A 25,295-nucleotide genomic window follows, 5' to 3' on the forward strand; every position below is an offset into this window, starting at 1 on the left:
CCACCCTCCAAGGGGAGGTGATGGTCAGCTGACACACGTGTTCCTGTATCTAGGGGTGTCCCAGAGCTCTTGAAAACTTTGACCCTGCTATATTGTTAACTCGCAGGGCTTGACCTGTACTTCCAAGATACATGGGCGCTTGGACTTCAATTTGTTTTTGCACCTACAGAGGTATATCTGGGCCAGCTTAGATACAGTCTCAACCCCGCTGCCCTTCATCAGCCACCAGAGATGGGCAGTGAATGATTTGTTTTTCCTTCCCCTGAAGGGTTGGGTTTACTGTCTTTGCTCCCTGAGGAGGAAGCAAAAGGTAAACAAACAGGTGGATTAGGCACATCGCCCCGCCCCCAAGGTCGCACGGCGGGGTAGGGGAGGGTGTAGTAATTTCAGGCGAACTCCAGAGGGAATACACAAGCATGTTCTTTGAATAGCCCCCAATCAACAGGTTTGCCTCACCAGAAAATGTTGTGCCTAAGGTAAGCAGCAGGCAGCGTCTGGCTCCATCGCTGAAGGATGTGCCCTATCGTCTGGTACAAATGATCTGACGGCAGAGAAAAGCTTTCTTTGTTCGCCAATGGTCTTCATAACAAACATGACCCTCGCTGTGCAGAATAAGCAGTTTTCACTAACAGACACCTATTGACAGGGCATAGCTTGCTTAACGCCAAAGTTGGGAAATCAATGCACAGGAGAGGAGATATAGCCTGTCATTTTTTTAGATCACTTGAGCAACGTGAAGGGTTTTCTTTAGATCCCTGCTAGCCTTGGTTTACTCTGGAGACGAGCTGTGTCTTGTTGCTGTCTGTGGATGTTAATTAGCTTTCGGTCTCTCAGCTCCGTTTCTGGAGTTTATCCCAACTCTCTATTCTGTAGTAAAGTTAGTTACCTGAGCCCTTACATAAAGAGGTTATATTATGTTGAGCTAGACATAGCAGGAAACCAAGTCTTAGGGCTGTGTCTCACGTATTTACCAATAAGCAGCATGTTTTCGGTTTTATTTATCTAAAAACACCCCAGTCCAAAGCTTGAAGGTACAAAATGTAAACACTTTGAAAATCTTTTCTCTTTGAAAGTCTTTTCCCTTTGAAAATCTCTTTCCCACGCCCATCCCCAGTTCTCAGCTTCCTCCCAGAGGCCGCTGGGGCTGGAGCTCTCTGCTTTTTTTTTTTTTTTTTCTTTTTTTTTTCTTTTTTTTTTTTTTTTTTTTTTTACCAGATAGGGACTGTTTCAGCAGACAGTGGGCTGGCATAGTAAGGATTCCTCATTTAAGGGTGGGGCCTTGTTGACCACTTCCTTGTTTTTCCCAATGCATAGCATTCCTCTGTTAGAGGTCTCCAAGTATTGAACCTCCTAAGGAGGCTCCGATGTAGTTCCCAGCGCTTGCATTTGTAGTGTGGTAGCTGAGTCTTGAACGTGCATCACTTGGTATATAGGAAAACGTTTTAAAGGACGACTCCCGCACGTGAAACTCTTGGGTCAGAGGGCACACGCCTTTGTCATTTTAATGGCTGTCCCCGCATTGCACCTATTACCACTGTGTTGTCACTGGGTTCTACCAGATTATTTGCCCAGATTATTTGAACGTGATTGCTTATGCTTCTGGACTCTTGCCAAGAAGATTTTGCAAAATGTTTTAATCTTGTAAATCTAGTAGGTGGAAAGGGCACTTTGCTGTGGTCTTAAATTTGTGTTTGTCTGAGACTGTTTCCTCGTGTTCAAGGCCACTATAATTATCTGTTCTCTGCAGTGCCTATTTATCTATAACAACTCTGGTCTATTTCTTCACTTTAGACATCGACCTTCTTCTTATTGACTTATTGAAGCTCTTTTTATAGGATGGATTTTAGCATAATTAATGTAATAAGGGGCATACATTTTTCCTTTGACTTATTCTTGTGTATGTGTGCGGGGTTTATGGTTTGTGTGTGTTGCTGGTCCACATCTATGTGTGTGCATGTAGTAGAGGCCAGAGACCCTCTTAAATTACTCTCCTTAGTGTTTTTCAACAAGGTCTCTTGCTAAACCTGGGGCTCATCAATATGACTGGATCGGCTGGGCAATGAGCCTTAGGGATCTGCCTGTCTCTAGTCCTTCTGTGCTGGAGTTGCAGTATATGCCATCACTCCTGGCTTTTCTGTAATGCTAGGGCGCTCAGGTCTTCATGCTGCGTGCCAGCCACATTCCCGACTGAACCATCTTCCTAGCCTCCCTAGGACATAGTCTCTAAGAACAGCTGTTGGAACTAATTTTTTTTGTATAAATAATTAAAACGTATATTTGATATTTTTCCTATGAGTCTCACCTCCCATCCATTTTATTTACCACTCTGATGGAAGACAAATAGTGGCCAGACATTGAACCTGGTTAGAATCTTTCTTGTTTTCTTTTTCCTGTTTTCAGTAGCTGGATTCCAGGCATGCATTTCTGCTGACAGGCAGCCATCCTGCTCGCTGCGTTCCGAAGCACTTGTGGCTTCTGTGTTATAATCCACTGGGCTTTGTGACTCCTTTATTAAGGCCAGAACTTTTTTTTTTTTTTTTTTTGGAGCTGAGGATCGAACCCAGGGCCTTGTACTTGCTAGGCAAGCGCTCTACCACTGAGCTAAATCCCCAACCCAACTGGAACTTTTTTGAAATCTTCCTTATTTGTTTCCCTGAAGTTAAAATGTGCTTTTAAAGTTTAAAACTGAAAATAATAATAATAATGATAGTAATAATAATAATAATAATAATAATAATAATAATAATAAAGCCAGTTTATTTCTTCTCAAATGATCTGATCTTTGTTTTCATTTCTCTTTTCTGTTCCTTTTTTTCTTAAAAAAAACAAAACAAGTTTCTACTCTGTATTCCAAACTGGTCTCAAACTCATGACAATCCTCCTGCCTCGGCTTCCAAAGTACAAAGTTCCTAAGACTAAAGGTGTGAGCCATCATTCCCGGTTACAGGTGACCTCATTTGGTTCTTAATATTCTGTGTCCTGGGAATGCTAAAGCTTGTTGTGTTTTCTACGAGAAAAATGAAGAAGTCAATATGCTAAAAATATAATGGGCTATAGAATGAGATCCTGTCTCAAAAACAAACAGAAAAGCCCAAATTTTAGCATAAGCAGTGGGGTGAGTCATTTATCATTGCTGCTACTATTCTGTTCTTATGGAAGATGACTTTGTAAATATACAGATTGCATGATTTAATATCTGGTCCAAACAATTGCTTTCAGGATTTTGAATTTGATTCAGAGATTTTGACATTGACTACCTGACCATGATCTGTAATATTAGTGTTGTGCGTTGAAAACCAAGATTGAAACAGGCCCTGGGGAGTTGGGTTATCTCCAGGGTGCATTTAGCAAGCAGATGGAAGGTTCTGTGGTGATATTGTGTCCCCCAATATATTGCTCACCCTAATAAACTTATCTGGGGTCAGAGAACACAACAGCCACTAGACAGACATAGAGGACAGAAAATGGTGGCACACATGCCTTTCCTTTTTTTTTTTCTTTCGGAGCTGAGAACCCAGCCCAGGGCCTTGAGCTTGCTAGGCAAGCGCTCTACCACTGAGCTAAAAACCCAACCCATGCCTTTAATCCTATCACTTGGGAGGTAGAGATTCATCCGGATCTCTGGGAGTTCAAGGCCACACTGGAAACCGCCAGGCATGGTGACACTCGCCTTTAATCGGAGGAAATGATGGCAGGAAGCAGAAAGGTATATAAGATATAAGGACCAGGAACTAGAGGCTTTTAAACATTTAGTTTAACAGCAGCAGTTCAGCTGAGATCCATTCGGATGAGGACTCAGAAGCTTCTAGTTTGAGGAAACAGGATTGGGCTGAGAAGTGGGCGAGGTGAGGTTAGCTGTGGCTTGTTCTGTTTCTCTGATCTTTCACCCCAATACCAAGTTCCGGGTTTGTTTTTATTAGTAAGACCTTTTAAGATTTGTGTTACAGGTTCTAGGAAGGATGGATAATTCACTTCATGATGGTCTGGGTGGGACAGAGTCATTGTGGATGGGAGAGGCTGCACTGTCTTAATGGATTGTCCTTCAGCTGGACATTGATGGACAGGAGCAGGTCTTGGACAACTGAATACGGGTAAAGAATACAGTGAATGAAAGAAAGGCATCTTTTTTCTTTGTTTGTTTGTTTGTTTTTTTCGAGACAGGGTTTCTCTGTGTAGCCCTGGCTGTCCTGGAACTCCCTCCATAGACCAGGCTATTCGTGAACTTGGAGATCCCGAGTGCTGAGATTAAAGGCATGGGCCACCACTGCCAGGAAAAGAGCCACATCTTAAAGCTATACTTAACAATGTGGTAGAGAAAAGTCCCAATGGGACAAAATGTAGATGAGGTTGGCTAGGTGCTGTGGGGACATGTTTGGGGTACCGTGCTTGCCGGAAGTACCGTGTTTAGTGTTTGGACTTAATTTTTCTGTAATTAGGAAGGATAACAAAAGTGCCCTGTGAGATGTGCATAAATACTAAAGATGGATAAACAAATTGGTGTTCATTTATTCCCACCATGGACAACTACACAGCAGTGGAGATAAACAATGGGTACAGGCAACAGCGCAAATGAATTTCACAAGTGTCAGTTTGGGGTAAAAGAAGCACAAAGTGTGCCGGGCGGTGGTGGTGGTGGAGGCGGCGGTGCATGCCTTTGATCCCAGGCGGATCTCTGTGAGTTCGAGGTCAGCCTGGACTACAGAGTGAGTTCCAGGAAAGGCGCAAAGCTACACAGAGAAACCCTGTCTGGAAAAACCAAAAAAAAGAAGAAGAAGAAGAAGAAGAAGAAGAAGAAGAAGAAGAAGAAGAAGAAGAAGAAGAAGAAGCAGCAGCAGCAGCAGCAGCAGCAGCACCACCACCACAAAGTGACATGCGCAGCGGTCCAGTCTCGCTATGTTGCAGACTTAATTTACAGTTCAGAGATGAATGAAAGTAAGCCAGGCTGATCTAGGGACACACACACACACACAGGAGCTAAAGCCACAGACATAGCATTCTTTCAACGAACACACGTACATATTCTTATATATGACATACTTATGAAAAATGCTACCGTGTGATGGAAGGCCAAAAATAGATCTTCGCCATATCGTGGAGAAGTGTGATTAAATGTAGGATGAATGTCAGGCCAGTCTCTGGAATCAAGGTTTCTACAATGGAAACAAATCAGGCCACAGTTCAGCAGGCCGAGAACTACACAAGGCTTCTGAATGCACAGTCTTACTCATTTGACTTACAAGGAACACATTTTCAACGTGGAGGCCGGAAGTCCACATTGGGTGTCTTCCTCTATCATTCACTGTCTTAGTTTTTGAGACAGGGTCTCTCACTGCGCCTGGAGCTTGCCATTTGAGTTAGACTGGCTGTTGAGTCCCTAGGGTCTGCGTTGCTTGTCCCTGTTCTCAAGTACTGGGTTACAGACAGACACCCCTTGCTGGGGATCTGAACTCAGGGCCTCATGCTTACCCAGCTTTACCCACTGAACCATCTCTCCATCCCCTTGATAAATGTATTTTTTACCCCGAGACAGGGTTTCTCTGTGTAGTTTTGGTGATAAATGTATTTTTTTATAAGTGTATTTTTAATTTATTTAGTTTAAACATAAAGTGTCCCATGTGGCTAGTGGCCATCCTGTTAGACATACAGTTCTTGATGGTTTCATAAGTTCAGTATTCTTTTTTTTTTGCCGGAGCTCAGGACCGAACCCAGGGCCAAGTGCTCTACCACTGAGCTAAATCCCCAACCCCCAGTATTCTTTTCTATTCCATGGCTCTAAAGAATATTGCAAGACAACTTGGGTCATATTTTCCAATATTACAGAATTACAGTTAGTGATTCCAGAACAGTGTGGAGACATTGTTTGGAGGTGGTTGTTTCAGCATCAGTAGGGATTATTTTTCAGTTATTAATGGGTCCAGTCCAAATTATTAGCTCATTTCTTGCTGGTTTGAATAAGAAATGTTCCCCATGGTCTCAGACATTTGACTATTTGGTCCCCAATTGATGGTGTCATCTGAGAGGCTTAGGCGATGACCTTGTTGGAGGAGGTAGGTATGTGACTGAGCGCCGGCTTTAACAGCTTAAAGTCTAATGCCATTTCAAGTGGACCCCCTCTGCTTCCTGCTCATGGTTCAAGATATAAGCACTCAGCTTCCCACTCCTGCTGAAATGCCTTCACTCCACTACAGAGAGTCTAACCGGTGGAGCATGAGCTCAGACAAACCCTTCCATAAGTTACCTTGGTTATGATGTTCTATTGCAACCATAGAAAAGAAATTGTTACATTTCTATTTGACCCGGGTTATCAGAAGACACAGCTGAGCATTTGTTCGGTCCGCTGCTGGGTCCAGGGATGCAGCAGAAGTCCAAGGGCTCTACTTGCTAAGGAGAGGTTCCCTTCTGCTGAGGAGGGCAAGTCTGGTTCACCAAGTTGAACACACAGTAGTGCACCCTGGTTCTGAGCTGCATGTCACAGTTTCCAGGATTTTATAGCATAGGGCAAAATGCAGATGTTGCGTAGTTCGGCAATGCTGGTGAAAGTTTTGTTCAGAGTATTGAATAGGTTTAAAACAAGGGATCCCATTTTAAAAACGAGGTTAATGCCAAGAGCTTTTTGACACAGGATAACCCAGGAATAAAGAGGGAGTGGGCTCTAGGCGCTCTCAGACTAGAGAGACTTACCTGGCTCATCTGGGGGATGTGATCGCGGGGAGTGGGAATATAATATGGGCTACCTAAACTGGTAGAGGATCTGAAAGGCAGATGTCCAGAAGGATGTGACGGGTCTAGGTCTCTGGATAGTCTTCTTCTAGCTCCAGCAGGGTGGCACTGGCTTCAAAGGGCCTTCAAAGTAGAAAGAACTCAGTCTATTGAAAACAGCTCTAGCCCTTTGGATATTGAGCCTTCAGCAAATGTTTCTTGAGCAAGGGCTTCCTGGTGGCCACAGTGGCTCTTTGTGAAGCTTTCTCTCGGCCTCAGTCGTCAGCACCAGCAAAAGCAGAGCTGATCTCAGCAGATCAGTGCTTATACTTTAAATCAGCCGGGTTTTCCTCTGTGCTGTAGTAGCCTTGAATCTCAGAGCCACCTTTTAAGGCAATGCCAGTGATTTTTTTGCAGAGATTTAGGTAATCACTTTACCTCAGCTCCATTTGGCATGTCTGCCTTTTTATCTTGTTCTGTGCATGAATGTTCTCAGGCTGCCCCAATTGATCCAAATGAGTACAAGTAAATGGGGTGTGTCATCATTCCTGCTGCTGGGAACAGAAAGATGATGGAGACACAGTCTGATCCCTGGGTTGGGGACTGGGAAGGAAACAAGTTAGTGACTGTGTATATGACAGGTTATGCTGTGGGTGTTAAACTACCACGCAGGAGCCAGGAAGAAGAAGCAGGACTTTTTGGGCAGTAGATGAAGGGATGCTATGCTTTACAAGTGTTTCCTAAGAATCCACATGTTGGAAATGTAATGATCAAATTCATCTTAATGGGATTTGGAAGGAGAAGCTTGGAGAGGTGGTAATTAGGTGAGGTCATAAGGCCAGGTCCCAGGAAGGGAAAGAGAGTTTGGAGCTGGTGGGCTTGCTCTGTCTTGCCATGTGATTGATGCCCTCACCATGTTATGTTGCAGCAAGAGGCTTACCTGATGATGACATCATGTTCCTGGACTTCCCAGCCACCGGAGGCATAGCCAAGCAATATTTTTAGTCTTCAGAATTTCTCCTCTCTATGATTATTGAGTTAGAGCAACAAAACAGACCAAGACAAAGGGGGTATTGGGATTGAGGTGAGGGTGTGGAGGATGTGGATTGGTCAGTATGTCCGAAGTGCAATTGAACTGGTATGCATTGACTATTATTATATTTTGACTGCATAGTTGATTTAGGGAAACAGAACACTCAGCAGCAGTGATGAATTCTTCATGTAGAGGAAGGAAGAGACAGAGTTGGGAGGTGGTTTTATGTGCTGGTTAGGAGGAGAAAGTTTGGGATGGCAATTTATGAAGAGGTTATTACTAGACCTCACAAGATCCTCACTCCTTTCCTTACTCTGAAGCACTAGGGGCTGAGCCTAGCGGCTGCAGCGCACACACATGCTAGCCAGGCGCTCTACTGCTGAGCTGCATATCCAGCCCCTTTAAAATTTTGACACAAGATCTCCATTAGTTGCCCAGGCTGGCTTTGAACTTGTGACCCTCCTACCTTAGCCTCCAGCCTTGTGCCACCAGGCCTGGCACAGTCCTTCCTCCTTTTCTCTAGGGAGAAAACTGTGTCTCTAGCTTAGGACTTTATGCTGTAATCCTTTCAAATTCGGGACGACGGGGATCAGCCAGCACATCCCTGCAGAACGCTTGGTGGTGGGAGGGCCCAGTGAAGGTGGTTTTGGTGTGGGTGGGGAAGAAGAAATGGATTCAGGCAAAACTGAGGGGAAAACCTGGGAAGACTGATGAACTTGGCAGGTGGGAAGTGACTTAGGTGACCCCAGTATCTGAGAAGTGGCTGGGAATGTTAATAATCATTTTGAGGGCCATTTGAGGTTACACCAGGCTAGGGTTTTGGGGAGGAGGGGTTCTCTCCAGTTTGGGAGATTTTGAATTTGATGGGCCTATGACCTCCCAAGCAGATTACTCACATAGGTGGTCCTGGGGTCAGATCCACAGACTCATGCCCGGGGTTTGGGCCGAGTGGAAGTGCATAGCTGGGCTTGGTGGGGTTTAGTTCTTGCAGATTTCAGAGTGTGAGAAATCACCGGGGACCTTTTGTTGGGAATGATGAGAGGAGAAGGTGCTGAGGAAGCCAATATTGCCAAGTTGGGTGACTCGGAGCATCTTATGGGGAGGAGCATGTGGTAGACCCAGGCTTAAGTTACTCCTGAGAAGCCAGCAGAGGTAAGCACTGAGGAGAGTGAGCACTTGCCAGTGATTGGCATCCTTGGCCTGTTCAGCATCACTTTCCACAAAGAGCTGAGGATCCAGACCCCACTTGAATTAGGGTAGGATTCTCTCCCTCATTTTCTCTCCTCCTTGCTACAGCAGCATGGCTCTGTATTCCTGAGCCACCGTGTGATTTGATCTCAGACCAGCTCATGACTTACTTGGTCACCAAGGGAGTTCCAATGGCCCAAGAAATCCTTTTCCTCTACATAAGCTGAATGCTTATGTCCTTCCCAATCTATACACTGATCTTCAGGTAGTAACATGAGGAGCTGGGGCTTTAGGAAGGCCATGGGGTCATCAAAGGAAGAGCTTTGGTGAGTGGGATTAGTGCCCCTTCCAAAAGAAGCCCCAGAGAGCTCATTCTCTTCCTCCTCCCTGTGGGGACATGGCAGGAAGGTGCCACTTAGAAACCAGGAAGTGATCCTCAACCAGATGCTACATCTGCTGGTGCCTTGTCTTGGATGTCCCAGCACCTAGGAATAAGTTGTGATTTACACGCTGCAGAGTTCATGTCTTTCTTTGCTTAGCAGCCCGAGCCAACCAAGACTCTTGATTCAGTGCTCACTTTCACTATATTAGAGGCACCATGACCTGCATCCCTACAACCTATATGTGTAGTCCTGGCCTTCTGCTCCATTCTCTGTCTATTCCGAAAATGTCTGGGTGGGTGCTCTGCAGCACAGTGGAGTTTGTAGAGAAGGGAACAATGGATGGGCAAGATGGATGATGAGCTGTTAGGGGTGGAACTTTAGAAGGTACCGTTTCCTCTGGTATTGAGAACAAGGTAGAGACAGCTGTGTCCACAGCTGGAGTGGGAGGAGGCAGGCCATGGCATCTGACCTCTCGCTAAAGGAGGAGATTGTATCTCATGAGGCAGAGGAAGATGAGGCAGGCTAAGGGACCTGCAGAAACCCACTGGTGGGGGAGGGTATCATCACAGTACAAGTGATTATGGGGACATAGATGGCACTGTTTTCTTGGCTTTATGTATATTTTATCATTTTTCTCTGATCATATTTTGGGTCAAATTCTGGGTCTTAGATAAAAAACAAGCCCATGCATGATATACCTACAGATCATGGCAGACACTTTGGGGTGCAGGGGTCTTAAGATAGTTGGGGATTCTGCCCCGAGATTCTTGGTCCTGTTGATCTTAGTTTATTTGGAGACTGGGGTGAAGGTAAGACTGCCCAAGTATAAACATGCTGAGCGCAGACTGCTCACTGCCACTCTCCTGGTGGGGACTCCAGACATGAGCATCTCCAGTATTTTCTTGAGCGGACACTATTTTGACTTTATAACAGTCAAAGCTGAGATATCACTTTGCATAAACATAAGAGAACAAAATGACAGAAGTATGATTTTAGAGGTCATTTTAGGGGTTGTCAGAAAATCTGTCCTAATCCCTAGCCCAAATTAGTTATTTTTTAAAATGAAACTCAAATCCCCAATTGAAACATCAATTTAAAAAAGCTCAATGTTCTAACATAATACAACCCCTGAACATGCTAAGTCAGTATCAACGCAATAAAGATGGTGGTAGGAAAATATGAGAAAGCGTTGTTTTCAGTAATAAATCGTTAGTCTATAAAAGTGGGAAACTCTCAAGTAGGAAACTCTCCATTGGAAAACACAGCAGTCGGTGACATGGATAACCGGGAGTCTGCGCTGAGACGGTTCCCGCAGAGCTTGCTTGATACCTGGTAGCATGGTCCAGAACTGAAGCCAGGAGGAAGCTGTGCAAGTATGCATGGGGGGGGGAGGGGGGAGTGCTGGAACAGCTCGGATTCATGACCCCTTTGATTCTGAATTCAGTTTTTGTTGCTGTGTGTTCGGAAACCCTTCACAGTTGCCAGGTTTTCCAGGACCCTCACATTCAGTCACACAGCCCCCAGTTTAAGAATTGGAATCTTAGAAAGCAAAGGCAGCTCATTCTGCCAATGGAAACCCAGCTGTCTCAGCTTGTCAAACTTTTAGAGAAGGAAATTGCGTTTTTCCTAGCACCCACAGGGGCTTCAATCCCATAGGGACCCCCACACCTCCTCAGAGGTTTCCCCTGCCCCACAGAAGTCCCACCCCCACAGGAGCCCTCTCCCCACAGAGTTTCCCCCTCCCCCACAGAAGGGACTTACCTTACAGATGTTTTCCCCACCCCCACAGAGACAACCTTTGTTTCTGCTTCAGGCATCCATTAGCCAGGCTGGGTTCCATTTTTGGAGTTGTCCGGTAATCCAGTTTCATCATATTTCACTTCCTCTTTGTGTTTGCCCTTTTGACCCGGAAATGGTTCCTTGTGTACAGGTAAAGTGTCCTGGCTGGTCCAGATGCCTTTGTGGCTCAGTGGGGTAGGGTGGGGGTGTTTGAGATGCTGTCTTGGGTGACTGTGTTTGAAAAGTGACGCTGCCTTTAAGGAAGCTCTTTGGAACACGGTGGAGTTGGACAGCTGGGCTTCAGTGCAGGGTTTTCATTGACAGGGCACAAGAGGATGCTGGGAGATGCTTGTCAACTTACCCTCACTGGGCCAAGTCACAGTGCTGTGTAGCTAGAGTTTTCTCTTTGTAGTTGGAGTTTTCCTGCCTGGTCCACAGTCAGGACAAATCTCTCACCCGCCAGTCCCACAGCCGCTCAGACCCAACCAAGTAAACACACAGAGACTTATATTGCTTACAAACTGTATGGCCATGGTAAGCTTCTTGCTATCTAGTTCTTCTATCTTAAATGAACCCATTTCTATTAATCTATACTTTGCCACGTGGCTCGTGGCTTACCAGTACCTTACATCTTGCTTGTCATGGCGGCTGCTGGCAGTGTCTCTCTGCCTTAGTCTTCCACTTCCCAGAATTCTCTTCTCTGCTTGTCCCCACTATACTTCCTGCCTGACTACTGGCCAATCAGTGTTTTATTTATTAACCAATCAGGGCAACACATCTGACATACAGAACATCCCACAGCAGTGCTGTCCTTAGCTTCCCCCAAACCACTGTCTCCTGCTTCAAGGCTCTGCCATGTCTCCATCTTCCTTGACCAGACTTTTCGCTTTCATTAGACTTCACAATCACTCCCTCAGCCAAGATGTCTCTGTCCACCAGACCTAGGCTTGCCTCTTACATTCATATGTTTTCTGTTGTTAAAGCAAAATGCTCACAAATGGGTATTTATAAAGAGCAGGTTTTATTTTATTTTATTTTTTTATGTAGTCATGGTTAACTCACTATGTAGAACAGGTTGGTCTCAAACTCACAGGGATCCACCTGCCTCAGCCTCCTGAGTGCTGGGATTAAATGTGCGCGCCACTATACCTGACAACATCATGGATTTATTGACTTACATTCTGGAGTCTGGGAAGTCCAAGAACATGGTGCCCTTGTCTGACAGCGGCCATTGTCCTGTCTCAGAACATGATAGGAGGAGGAAAGGCAGGCAAAAGGAAGAGCAGCAGAGGAGAAGGGGCCATGTTTACTTTAGAGCAAGCCCAGTCCTGTGATGACCAACTCCTCCCCCAATAGCAACATTAATCTACTTACTAGGGTGGAGCCCTTGACCCAATCAGTTCTATTGTCCCATCTCCCAACACTCTTGCCCTGGAAACCTGAATGCCAGCATATGAACTTCGAGTTAAACATTTGAACAATAACATCTATGAATTTCTCTCTCTCCTTCCTTCCTTCCTTCCTTCCTTCCTTCCTTCCTTTTTTTCTTTCTTTCTTACTTTTTTCTTTCTCTCTTTATTTCTCTCCTTCCTTCCTTCTTCCCTCCCTCCCTCCCTTCCTTCCTTCTTTTTTTTGCAAAAGGAAAATACTTTACTCCTAATGGCTATGTGCGATATACTAATAAACTAAGTTTCCCAAAAGCATGTTTTGTAGAACTTATACATGCTTCAGAAATTAGCCTGGTAAAGTTGTTTGATGTTAATTTAAGGTCATATTTAACAAGCAAGGTAACTATGAATCTGGAGAAGTGCTTCCTTTTGTCTAAAATTTACAATATGTAAAACCCAGCATACATTAGAATTAAAAATATGTCAATAAATGTCACTGAGGCTCATTCTTCTGATGTGTTAATTTGTGGAGGACGTGGCAGACAGGATATAGAATTTGTTGTACTGAAAATGAAATTTGACCTCATGAGTAATAGCAGGTGTGATGGCCCTTACCCAGTTCTAGAGACTGTCGGTCCTTTAGAACAAAACCCTGCGCTACAGCACATCGCAGCCTTGTTTGCGTTCAGACACTGGAGCAGAAGGGCGGGCGCCGTGCAGAATGTGATCGGGTGCTCGCCTGCTCTCGGCTTAGATGGCCCAGATTTTTTTTTTTTTCCAATCAAATACAATTTTACTTAGGAAAAACATACATCCTTTCTTAAGACTTCATTGGTCTTCATTCCTCATTTTATTCTTTATCCCTGTAAGATACATAATAATATTTAATATCCTCCAGTAGGTGAGTTAGAAGTGGATTTTGGGAAAGGTTGAGATAGGCTGGCCTGGAACTTACCCTGACCTCACAGAGATCCTCCTGCTCCAGCCTCCTGAACATCAATGAATCTCATTTTCAGCTATGCTTCTGTCCTTCCAAGAACTGGTTAAACTCTGAAAGCATTTTATTTATTTGTCTTTGTGCTTAGTTTTCCAAGTTGTGGAGACAGAATTCCAAATTTTGTCACCTTGACTTCGGTCAAAGGCAAATTAGAACAGCAGTGACAGAGGAGAATAATGGAATATGGAGAATAATGCATATGAAAACCAAATCCTGTTTTATGTGCATAGATACATACACACACACATATGCACATCCACACCCATACACCTGAACGCCAAGATACACACACAGGTGTACATTCACGTAAACAGATGCCCATGTCTATACATAGACACACACAGAGACACTTGCACGTCTACATGCATACACACACACATTCAACCCAGACACAAACACAGGTGCACATGTGTATACACAGACATATGCAGCCACTCACACTTGCATGTGTTCACACAGGCACATGCATACATACATACAGACACACGCACACACGCATGCACATGTACACACAGACACACACACATCTTTTACATCAACTCACATCACTGGACTTGTAGTAAAACTGTGACCGTCTTTTATTGCTCTTCCCTTTGCTGATCCCCTTTCCCTCAGCTATTGCATGCTCAGCTTTTCTTAGACTTTCCTAACAAATATCCTGTAACATTCTTCACATGCCGCATCTTGACTTCCAGTGTAAGGCAGACCCTGGCTGAATTGAGGATCGAGAGAGAGTCGGGGGAGGTCTCATTTCTTCTCGAGAATAGCTGAAGTGCTGGTTTGAGTTCCTTGGTTTTTTTTTTTCCACATAAACTCTTCCTGCCTTGCTCCCACCATGGGCATTCAAATCACAGTTTTTGGTAAAATTATTTCCAGTGGAGCTAAGTAGTTGCCACATTTATACTTCTCTTCTGTACACACACACACACACACACACACACACACACACACACACACACACTCTTCTGTGAGTTGAACCCAGCTTTGCACGTACTGGGCAAGTGTTCTGCAACTGACCTTCAACAGTGCTTCTCCCATGGATATTTCACCTTGAGGAAGGGTCTTGCTATGGTGCCCAGAAGTCCTAGAACTCATGACATTCCTGCTTCAACTTCCCAAGTAGCAGGAAGTAGAGGAGCAAGGTGGGCCAGGGTGTGACCTCAGTGTGTGGTTTATTGTGGCTCATCTGATGAAGACCCTCTTTTGCATTTTGAGGGCATGGCTAGCAATACTTTGGCCTGCCCACTATTGGAATGAGCTGACTGACACATGCCTCCTGTGGCATCAGGGCAGGGCATAGAAGTGGTGGAAGCCTGGCTGTTTTCTGGGGACTGAGTTTGAGAGGTGGAGGAGGGCGAGGATGGGCACTCCGGTGTCGAATGATAATGGGTACCCCACCCCCTGTTCTCAATGCAATCCCCTTTCCTGCTCTCCTCGCCTCTGATGGTGAAGCCTGCCTTTGGATCTCTTCTGAGAAGAGGCCTCAATTTCTGTAGGGATAAGAGAGCATCTATCCCAAACTTGTGCTGTGGATAGTGAGATGGGATGTGGAGTTCTCATTCTTCATTGTAAAGATTTTGGTTCCTGCTCTCTAACCCCATCATCCCTTACAGGTCCTTGCATGTAGGTCCACGTGTTCTTACACTGCTGACTCAGTTATCTTCTCCAGCATCCTTTCTGCCCAAAGGTCTTTTTTTTTTTTTTTTTTTAAGGATTTGAGTTTATGGTTTATTTAATAGGAGTTACAATTCATCATGGTGGAAATACTTGTGGCAGGGCTGTGAGGTCGCTGGGGGCGAGATGAGTTCTAACTCTCAGCTAGCTTTCTCTTTCCCCACTTCTATCCAGTCCAGTCCCTGGTCTACTTGCTCTAGGAATCGACCTAACTCTGCCTCTTAAGTCCACACCAACATTGCCTAGGATAGTTTACTTGAGGATGAATTCGAGTCCTCACACTAGTATCTACTGTGCATCTCCCAGGCCTCCATTGAGTATCTAAGCCATCTCCCAGGCCCCCATTGAATATCTACCAATACCACCTTGATTTCATTAATCATCTTATTCATTTCATTCATTCATTCATTCAACTTATAAGTATTTGATTGTTTTTATATACCAGACACTGTATAGCAATGAACAAAGTTACCAAAGAGGCAAGACTGAGGGCTTTGGGGAACTGACGTTCTGTCAGGATGCCCCAAAGGTCTTTTTTTGACATCTAGGTTGCTATTGTTTGGTCTTCTGCTTGCATACCTTGGTTCCCGTTACACTTTTATCCTGGTGTGCTTAGGAGGGGGGGTGGGGACGGACAGAAAGGTGTGTGTGTTTAGAGTGCCACGTCTAACTACAAGTCAGTCCTTCCCCACTGCAAGGCTGTCTCCAGAAGATGGCATGTGGTCTGCCTGCACTGTGATGTGCTGTAGTTGCTCAGTAATCATGTAGGTGAAGCTGAAGTGACGCCTTTCATGAATGTGGGAAGAAGTGTGTGTGCAAGTCCTCTGCTTACCTCCCTGGAGGACACTTTCTGTTCTTCCATTTTCTTCCTCCAGTGCTGGTTGTGCACTTATGAGAAGTCTTTCCCAATCAAGTATGTGACGCTTCATATATTTTTAAATTAAAAATTGTCCTAACAGTCGTCAGTCAATTCTGAGTAATTCCTATCCATGGTTTGGAGTTTTCACAGAGAAGAATATTCACGGGCGTGTTGATTACTTTCATCACTATTGACTAAATACCTGGCAAGGAGGGATGGGAGGAGGGAGGGAGGGAAGAAGGGAGGGGAGGGAGGAAGGGAGGGGGAGAGAGGGAGGGAGGGAGGGAAGAAGGGGGGAGGGAGGGAGGGAAGAAGGAAGGGAGGGAGGGAAGATGGAAAGAAGGAAGGAAGGAAGGAAGGATTTATTTTGGCTGATGGTCTGAAAGTATGGAGTCCATCATGCATGGAAGGTATGACTGTAGGAGCACAAGGGTTACCCTGAGTCTCCTGCAGTCAAAGAGTAGAGAGATAAATGCTGGCAGTGAGACAGGGTTTCTCTGTGTAGCTTTGTGCCTTTCCTGGAACTCACTTGGTAGCCCAGACTGGCCTCGAACTCGCAGAGATCCACCTAGCTCTGCGTCCCGAGTGCTGGGATTACAGGTGTGCACCACCACTGCCCAGCCTCTTTCTCCCTTTTGTTCAATCCAGGTTCCCAGCCCATGAGGTGGTATCACCCATATTTGACATAAGGTTTTCCCCTTAGTTAAACCTCTGGAAATGCCCTTACAGACATCACCAGCTGTGTGTGTCTTCTAGGTAATTTGAAGCCCTGTCACAATGAAGAGTAAGCACCGAAAGGTGTATTTAGTTTTTGCTGTTTGTATTAACTTGAAGATGTTATTTCATAGATCATGTTGTTTTATTTCTAAAAACTTCAAGCTAAGCAAATAGAACATGATTTGGTAAATAGAGGGTTCCAATGTAAAAAAGTAAACCCCATATATCTTTAGGTCATTGAGATATGACATTAAGTTTTTAAAAATTTTATTTAATATGTATTTTGCTAGCATGTGTGTATATGTATGTGCATGTGGGTGCTGGAAATTAAACTTGGGACCTTAGGAAGAGCAGCCAGTGCTCTTAGCCACTGAGCCATCTTTCCAGTCATGTGTCCTTGTGTTCTTTAGATTGTTTTTTGGGGTTGTTCATCTTAAGGCTATTTTAAAACATCTGGTTCAACCTGAAGTTACCATAAGGCTTTGTTTCAGCTAAAGATACATACCAAAAAATCTGTGACTGTGTCTTTCAACATTAAGATAAAAGGAATTTGAGCCAGCCTGGCTCCTGGGACTTCACTGTTTCTCCTAATCATCAACGTGAGCTATGATCCATGCAGCTCCCTAAGTGAAACTCACAGGTCCCAGCTGTGCAACACCTTCCTGTACCCACCTTCACTCATCAAAACTCTGAGTAAGGCACCACTACGACTATCCATCAAAAGGTACAGCTTAGGGAGGAAGCCATCCCCACAGTAACAATGCACAGGTCAAAAGACATTCCAGGGTCTGTGGTCCTGGGGCCCGCCCAGCCGAGATTGGAGCAGGCTGCCTCCCAGTGGGCTGACACCCTGAACCTCAGCTGCCACCTGCTGCTCCTCTGACTTGGCCACTGGTGGGTAATGATAAATTGAAGTGCTTTGGGTGAGAAGGGCCTTCCAAGGCTATAGAAGGGCCGTGAAGAATGCAAAGGGACGGCGGTAAATGACAAGTTAGTGATTCATTCCGTTAGTAAGTGTCCTGTGGGGCTATGTCACTGAGCCCGATATTGGCTGTGCTCTGTCTTTCCTGAAACTCTGGGAAGAAACAAAACAAGAGAGTTCTCCTATTGTGGGCCTTTTTGGGGTCAGCAGAGGGTCTGTAGGAGGGCAGCCACATGGCTGGTAAGCTCTAGAGGAAGGGATGGTTTGGATGAGACCTTGAGTGGGCAGTAGAACTGGCAAGGTCACCAGGTATGCAGCCGGAAGGAGCCGGAAGGAGCTGTTCCAAACAAGGAAAGCAGTGTGTACAACAGTTCAGAGGAAAGAGCATCAGTATGGGTGTGGGGCAGTGACAGGGTGAGGTGACAGAGTTGAGGAGGCGTGACGAGCAGGTCAGCCATGACAGGTCAGTGCAGTGGAGGGAGGCGCCAGGCTTTTCCCTGAGAACAGTCTGATGCAGGGGCTGCCCTGGTAGCTAAAGAAGTTTCCTGCTTCTTCCTAAGGACACAGTGTTTGGAAGTAGCAAGAGATGAGGTGAAGAGGAGCTAGCCTGGATCTGTAAGGTCCTAGGCACTGGCCCAAGTATGGGGCCCAAACCTTTTAGACCTGGTGAGCCAGTAGGGGCTTATAGATAATGTTTGGCTTCAGCATGAGGCCTTCTGCGACAGAAAATGCTCAGAGGCAAGACGGTGGGATATGAGGAGACCATTTAGAGGCTAGAGAACAGGAACCGAGGAAGAAGTCTGCTAGGACCCCCCAGATTTCCACAAGGCTACACTGGTTGGAGTGGCCTGAGGTCACCCTATAATCTAGAGAGCCTATAATCTATAGGGCAGAGAAGGTCTGAAGTGACCCTCCCTCCAGGTGGGACTCTGGAATGGCCATTGACATCCCACCAAGTCTGAAGCCCAGAAAGGACCTATGTGAGACCCCAGGAGTTTTGGAGGGTGTTCACATTCCACTAGAATGTTCTGTTCGTTCTCTCCCTCTCTCTCTCTCTCTCTCTCTCTCTCTCTCTCTCTCTCTCTCTCTCTCTCTCTCTCATTTTTCAAGACAGGGTTTCTCTGTGTAGCTTTGGAGCCTGTCCTGGCACTCACTCTGTAGACCAGGCTCCACCTGTCTCTGCTTCCCCAAGTGCTGGGTTCAAAGGCGTGTGCCACCACCGCCCGGCGGTAATGTACTTTTCATGGCTCTAAGGTTCAGGCTTATCATTTGGGCATTAATAGAGAGTTGGGCCTTCATGGAGGACACAGTGAGAAACCAGTGAACAGAAAACAGTGTGTCAATGCTTATGCCGGCTGTTTTAGGCAGCTCACCAAGCATGTGTAATGACTCAGTGAGAAGTCTTAGTACCATTACTAGTACTTCCAGTTTATGGATGACCCCAAGGACCAGAGAAGTTCAGAGACTTGCCAAGGGTATGTAGCTTATGTGTAAGACTGGCTTATAGTGCTTGCCCTTGACTTGGGGCTACTTTGCATATCCATCGCCATTGGCCAGCCTGCTTGTCAGTGTTCTTGGTGGGTCACTGGTGTAGATGCCCTTCTCTGTCTGTGCTCGGTCTAGTTGCTTCTAGCATTTAGGGAAGCAGACATCGGATGAACATCGGTGTTACGATTTCTCATTCTTTGGGTCTTCCGTGCAAACTTAAAATGTTTCCCTTTTGTCTTTTGTAGTTCATTGTCCAGGTGGATGGATGGAAAGGGGCTTCTGGGGCTGGAGAGACAGCGCAGAGGTTAAGAGCACCGCCTGCTCTTTCAAAGGTCCTGAGTTCAATTCCCAGCAACCACAAGGTGGCTTGCAACCATCCGTAATGAGATCTGGTGTCCTCTTCTGGCCTGCAGGCATATATGCAGGCAGAATACTATATACATAATAATAAATAAATCTTTAAAAAAAATAGAAAGAAAGAAAGGGGCTTCTGTGTCACACATTGGAGGGGGTGACCCTGGAGTTGGGCAGGAAGGCTACCCTGGCTTGCGATTTTTATTTTAAATTTCCTGAGTTGTACCCTGAGGAGTCCAGCCAAGCCTGGCAACTGATCTGTATTTTTGTGAACTTTATGTGATTTCGCTAGGTTGTGCCTGAATGACCCACAAGGCAGAGAGAAAGTCATGTCAGGTCTTGGTTGTACAACATTCAAAACAAATATTCTATCTGTCATTGTCCAGGATGAGTTGAGGGAAGGTCATCACTGTTTATATTCTAGGCTTGGTTGGAAACTTAGTGCCACAAAGGAACCATTTTACCTTTCTGGGCTCCCGAATGCCACCCTGGCATTTTAGGTTGTTTTGGCAAACTGTGTAGCTGAAGGAAATATATCTGACATCAACAGATTTCTGCCAAGGAGTCACAGGCTTCCTGGGGACATTGTACTGCCCAGCTGTCTAAGAGCGTTAGCCTGCTTCCAGTCTCCCCACACCTGGGAGGTGCTTACTCTTGTGATCAAGTTGCACCAGCACTGACCTAGTAGTGGGTTGTTTGGCTGGCAATTAAACCTTTCATAAGAAAGCCTCTTGTGATGAAATAAAGGGAGAAGGAATCTTTGGTTTAGTTTACGGATGAGGAAACTGAGTCCCAACGTCCCACAGGAAGCCATTGACAACGTGGCCAGTGTGGAATCTCCATGCCCCTCTGTAAATGGTGCTGCTAAATGTTGAGCCATTGAATGTGACAAAACTCAGGAAGCAGAATAAGAATGTTCTAGAGTGCCCAGATGGCTGGCTTTGTCTGCGGATCTGTGTGAGAACTTGACTGTGTTGATCCAGCTGTGTCTCTGGGCCCTCTTTGTGTGTGTGTTTTTAAAGAAACATTTTTATTAGCACATATTTATTCTACACAATCATGCATTCATCATGATGTTTTCATGTGTGTTTATAAAATATTTTCATCATATTTGCCTCCCATTGCCCTCTGCAACCCCTTCCCACTCCCATCATAATTTTTCCCCTTCCCCAATAAGCCCCCTTGTTTTCATATCTTTTTTTTTTTTTTTTTTTTGGATAACCTAGTGAGCTTCATTAGGGTTGCTTATAAGAGCACAGGCACCTTTGGAGCTTTTTGAGGGCTTAGAGCGGATGTCCTCACAGATGTCCTCATGCACAGCCAGGACCTTTTAGCTGTGCCCTTCAGGCCTGAGCCTCACACTTATCCTTCTTGCTCTCCAGACACGCGAATCTGCTTGGTAGAAGTCACTTTGATTGAAACACACAATGGAGGGCTATTCTCTTACTCAAAGTACCAGTGACTTGAGTTTGACTCTACTTGAAACAGGGCATTGGGCTCATGACATTGTGGCCTGCTTTCAAACGATAAGGGAAGTTCTATCCTTAAAAGGCTTTCAGAGGAAATTCTTGGCAGCTGAAAACATTTGCCAATCAAAGGAAACATTTTCCTGTTCTAATTATGAATTTACATTGGTGTTCACTAAACCAACTTGAAGACCTGTTAACATGGACCCGGTCCCTTGGAAGCACGACTTAATGAAATCTTCATAATAGAATGCTCACTACTTTTCATGCAGTCCTTTCTTACATATCACGTGAACTCCATCGGTCTTGCAGGAATGTCTAGTTCACAGCCTGCAGGACCTCACGCGGACCAGGGTAGCTATGAATGTGTCGCACTACAAAAATCACGAACTTACTTGAAACATTATGAGATATATTTGTAATTCTTTTGTAACTTTACTGTGAAGTTCACGAGTAATAGTTCTTCTTTGTCGATATGACCCAGAAAAACCAAAAGGTTGGACACACTTGTGAGTGCCCATATGCACCCAGGACCTTAAGACTTTTACCTTTTCTTTTGAAACAAAACCAGAATAGAACAAAGACCAAAGAAGTCCCCTAGAACACATGTTTTAGGGACACTGTGTATGAGCTGTAGCTGCTGTGGATTTGCACACAGCTAAACTTGGGGAAATTAAGCTATGAGTCACAGATGGCTTCATGTCTGGGGTCTATTTGCTCATCGGCTGCACAAACTCCTAATGCATCTCTTCCTGTGGGGGAAATGGCTTCTTAGCTGAAGGAGGGACATTATAGGAACATTATTCCTGCAACCTGTAGGCTGTTGCTAGAGGTACGGAGTGTGCAAATCTCCCTCTTTTAAGGAATGGATGTCTATCTTACTGGTATACTTTAACTTCAAATACCTTCAGAGTAAATTAAAAATAGGTGGTGTCATTTTTGATAATTCACAGTGAGAATTTTTACCTCTTTTTCATTGTTTGTGAAAAATAGACAAGTTAAATTTTTATTCTTTTATTATACAAATTGTCTAACTACTTAAAGACAGTAGCGAATTTCAGTCTGGGCTCGAGTGCTAAGTATGTTAGAATGTATACTTAAATATAACTGGGGGGAAATAAAGATGAAATTTCAGAATTGCTTTTGCATTTCTTTAAATCCACTAGTATTAGTGAACAGTAGTTTTCACTGATCAAAATGGGAATGGAATCTCAGGAGAAATTACTCAATCAGCAAGTTTTGGTTGTTTGATCCAGGGTTACATATGGATCAGTCTGGTCTCAATTTTGCTATGGAGCTGAGACTGCCCATGAACTTCATCCTCTTACAATTGACTCCCATTTTGTTGAGATTATAAGCACAGGCCTGTTTTATTTTTAATAGTACCACTGACTGCATCTGTCAGGTTTCATACATATTTTGGTGCCCCATGTAACTCAGGTACAGAAGTTGCCCAGCGAGTGTCCTCTGTGGGAGTTTTACTTACACAATGCATTCCATTCTTGCTGCATGCCTGCTGCATCCAAAGCTTGCCTGTTGAGCAGCAGTGGTCCCACGGGACCACTGAGAACCAGTCTTGGGCTACAGTTCCCAGAATGTTAGTGATGACTTGGAAGAAAATCTTCTGCAAAGAAGCCCAGATAGATAGGGTGTTGTGTGACCTTCGCCGTAGACCTAGCTGCACTCACTGCCTTGTTGCGAGCACATGGACTCCAGGTCTACTGTGATAAGAAGTGTGAGAGGTCCCTCTTATGACCTTTCCAGTTACATGATTGCAATATTGCTTCAGCTAGGGCCATGTTATGAGATCCCAGACTGTGGGCCAATGGATGGTGCTTTGGTTTGACTATAGGGTTTTTTTTTTTTGTTTGTTTGTTTTTGTTTTTTGTCAATGTGACACACACCTGGGAAGAGGGAATCTCAATTGAGGAACTGTTTCCATCAGATAGATGAGTCTATGGGGAATTTTCTTGATTGATGGGGGGGATGCAGCCCATGGTGGGTGGTGTCACCCTAGGCAGGTGGTCCTGGGTTGTAATGGGCAGGTGGTCTTGGGTTATAATGGGCAGGTGGTCCTGGGTTATTATGAGCAGGTGGTCCTGGCAGGTGGCCCTGGGTTATCATGGGCAGGTGGCCCTAGGTTATCATGGGCAGGCGGTCCTGGGTTATCATGAGCAGGTGGCCCTGGGTTATGTGGGAAGCAAGCTGAGCAAGCAAGGAAGCAGCATTTCTCCATGGCCTCTGCTTCCATTCCTGCCTCAAGTTTCTTGCCTGGAGCTCCTGTTCTGGCTTTCCTCGATGATGGATAGAATATGTGAGCTGAAATAAACACTTTCCTCACCACATGGCTTTTGGTTGGAACTTTTTATCACAGCAGCAGAAACATACCTAGAACCTGCCCTCTGAAACTCATGTTGGAATGTAATGTCCATCATGAGATGTAAGAGGCAGGGGCTGCAAAATGTGATTATCATTCTGCCTTCAAGAGTAGACTAGCCTACTTATGAGAGGTTTAATGTGTTAATGAACCATCTGGACAGTAGTCAATTTGGCTTAGACTCTTTGCTTGGAACATGTGATGTCTGCCCTCCTTTGGGCTTCTGCCAGCAAGAGGGCCGCCACTAGATTATGCCCTTAACCTTAGATCTTAGGTGTAAGCTAAAATAAATCTTTCTTTATAACTTAACCAGTTGTTAGTGGTAGAAGATGGAATAAGGCTATCAGAAGTCACGTCTTCTACTGAAGAAGAAATGATCTAGACCAGATCTATAGGGTTCCCATGCTCTAACTATTGCTTCTTAGAGTGTCTTCATAATGATTTGGAAGTGGTAATGATTTCTATACCTTTCTTTTCAGTTCAGTAAGATGTTACTGTTAATGATATTGCGCTGTATGGAATTCAAGATTAATAATCACATTGGGCATATGTGTGATGAATGAGTTATGTTAATTGAGTCAGTCATTGGACAGTGGTTGAATGAGCTCCCACACCAAGCAAGTAGCTATTGAGCACTGCTGTTTATTGGTAAGGCAGTGCCCAATGCTGGGGAGATGCTGGGGAACAGAGAAGAACGCACCCTTCCTCTGTGGGCTCCTGGTTTGAAATGGAGAAGAGGTGGTAAATAAATGAACAGGGAAATAGACATGCAGGCAGGAACCGTGAAGAGCACCCTGGAAGGGGCATACGTTATTCTGGGGGAGCGGTGGGTGTCTGATTTGATTGCACGATGCCAAGGAGCCTGGCTGTGTCGCTGTGGAGAGTAACCACCGTGTGCATTCAGTAGTGAGTCAGGAACTCCCAAGGGAGCCTTTGTCAGGCTTTGTTGCGGTGGTCAGTTGCCTCCTGCCAGAGAGCCTAGGATTTTATTCATCTGTCAAGAGGGTCCATTCTTTCTGGGTATCTGGATTTAACGGACTTTATGATTGGGTTTTCAACAAACTATGCTTGGTGGGGGATATTTTTCTGTAGTATTTAAAAGCACATGTCTGCCTCTCGTTTTCTTCTGGTCTGCTGGAAGTGAAAGCATGAGCTTGCAGTGGAGACCCAGGTTCTCCACACTGACGGTGGTTGGAAGCCGCTTGTAGTTGATGGTAGTTGATGGTAGTTGACTGAGGTGCTTTCCTTTCGTGTTCATGTTTGATGTGTAACAGACAGAAGCTGGCCTTCTCACCTCTCTCCTCATTACATATTCTTTTATTCTTATTCCGTACGTCGTGTTTCCTGGGCTCTGTCTCTCTTGTTTAGAAAGTTAATATGGTGCTGGCAATCTCAGGTGGAATTACCAGGAGAGACATATGTTTTCCATTGGAGCTTGGGGATGGCTGGTGCTGAGGGAGGCCTTTGTCTTTCTTGTTTAATTAGGTAGTTGTTAGGGTTGTTTGTTCCGCTGTGTACTGTACATGTGTGCACACAAAGGGAGCAGAGACGGAGTGAACATGCTGGGTGGAGGCGCCGCTCAGGCACACCCATGTGGGTTCATAACCCGGTGTTTATTGGAGGGGTGGCTTTGTTCCCTCCTGTTAACACTTTTAATCATTTCTCTTGTCTCTCTGGTTAGTTGCTGCTCACTGGCAAGAAGTGAAGCACCTAGAAACTAGCAGCCCCAGAGAGACAATGTGAAGGCGTCAGGGTGGAGCCGCTCCGTTCACTGCTCTGGCTCACAGATGCTCAGAGAGCCCCAGGTTGTTGGAGACCCGTGCTCGGATTCTAGGGTGGCTCTGCGTTGTTCCTGGATTCTTTTCTACAGTGACAAGCCCAGGATAGTTAGTTTCTCATGTTAGCTTGACTTCTCCTCTTCTGTTAAAATACACCCCACTAATAATGAAGTATCAAGTTCGAACTCTAAAG

General features: G+C 45.1%; 1 protein-coding gene across 1 annotated transcript in view; it reads left to right on the forward strand.

Moving 5' to 3' along the window:
* Retreg1 (reticulophagy regulator 1) overlaps positions 1-25,295 on the forward strand; it is a 127,467-nt gene that overhangs the window by 713 nt on the left and 101,459 nt on the right.

The sequence above is a fragment of the Onychomys torridus genome, chromosome 15, assembly GCF_903995425.1.
Source record: "Onychomys torridus chromosome 15, mOncTor1.1, whole genome shotgun sequence".
Taxonomy (NCBI): Eukaryota; Metazoa; Chordata; class Mammalia; order Rodentia; family Cricetidae; genus Onychomys; species Onychomys torridus.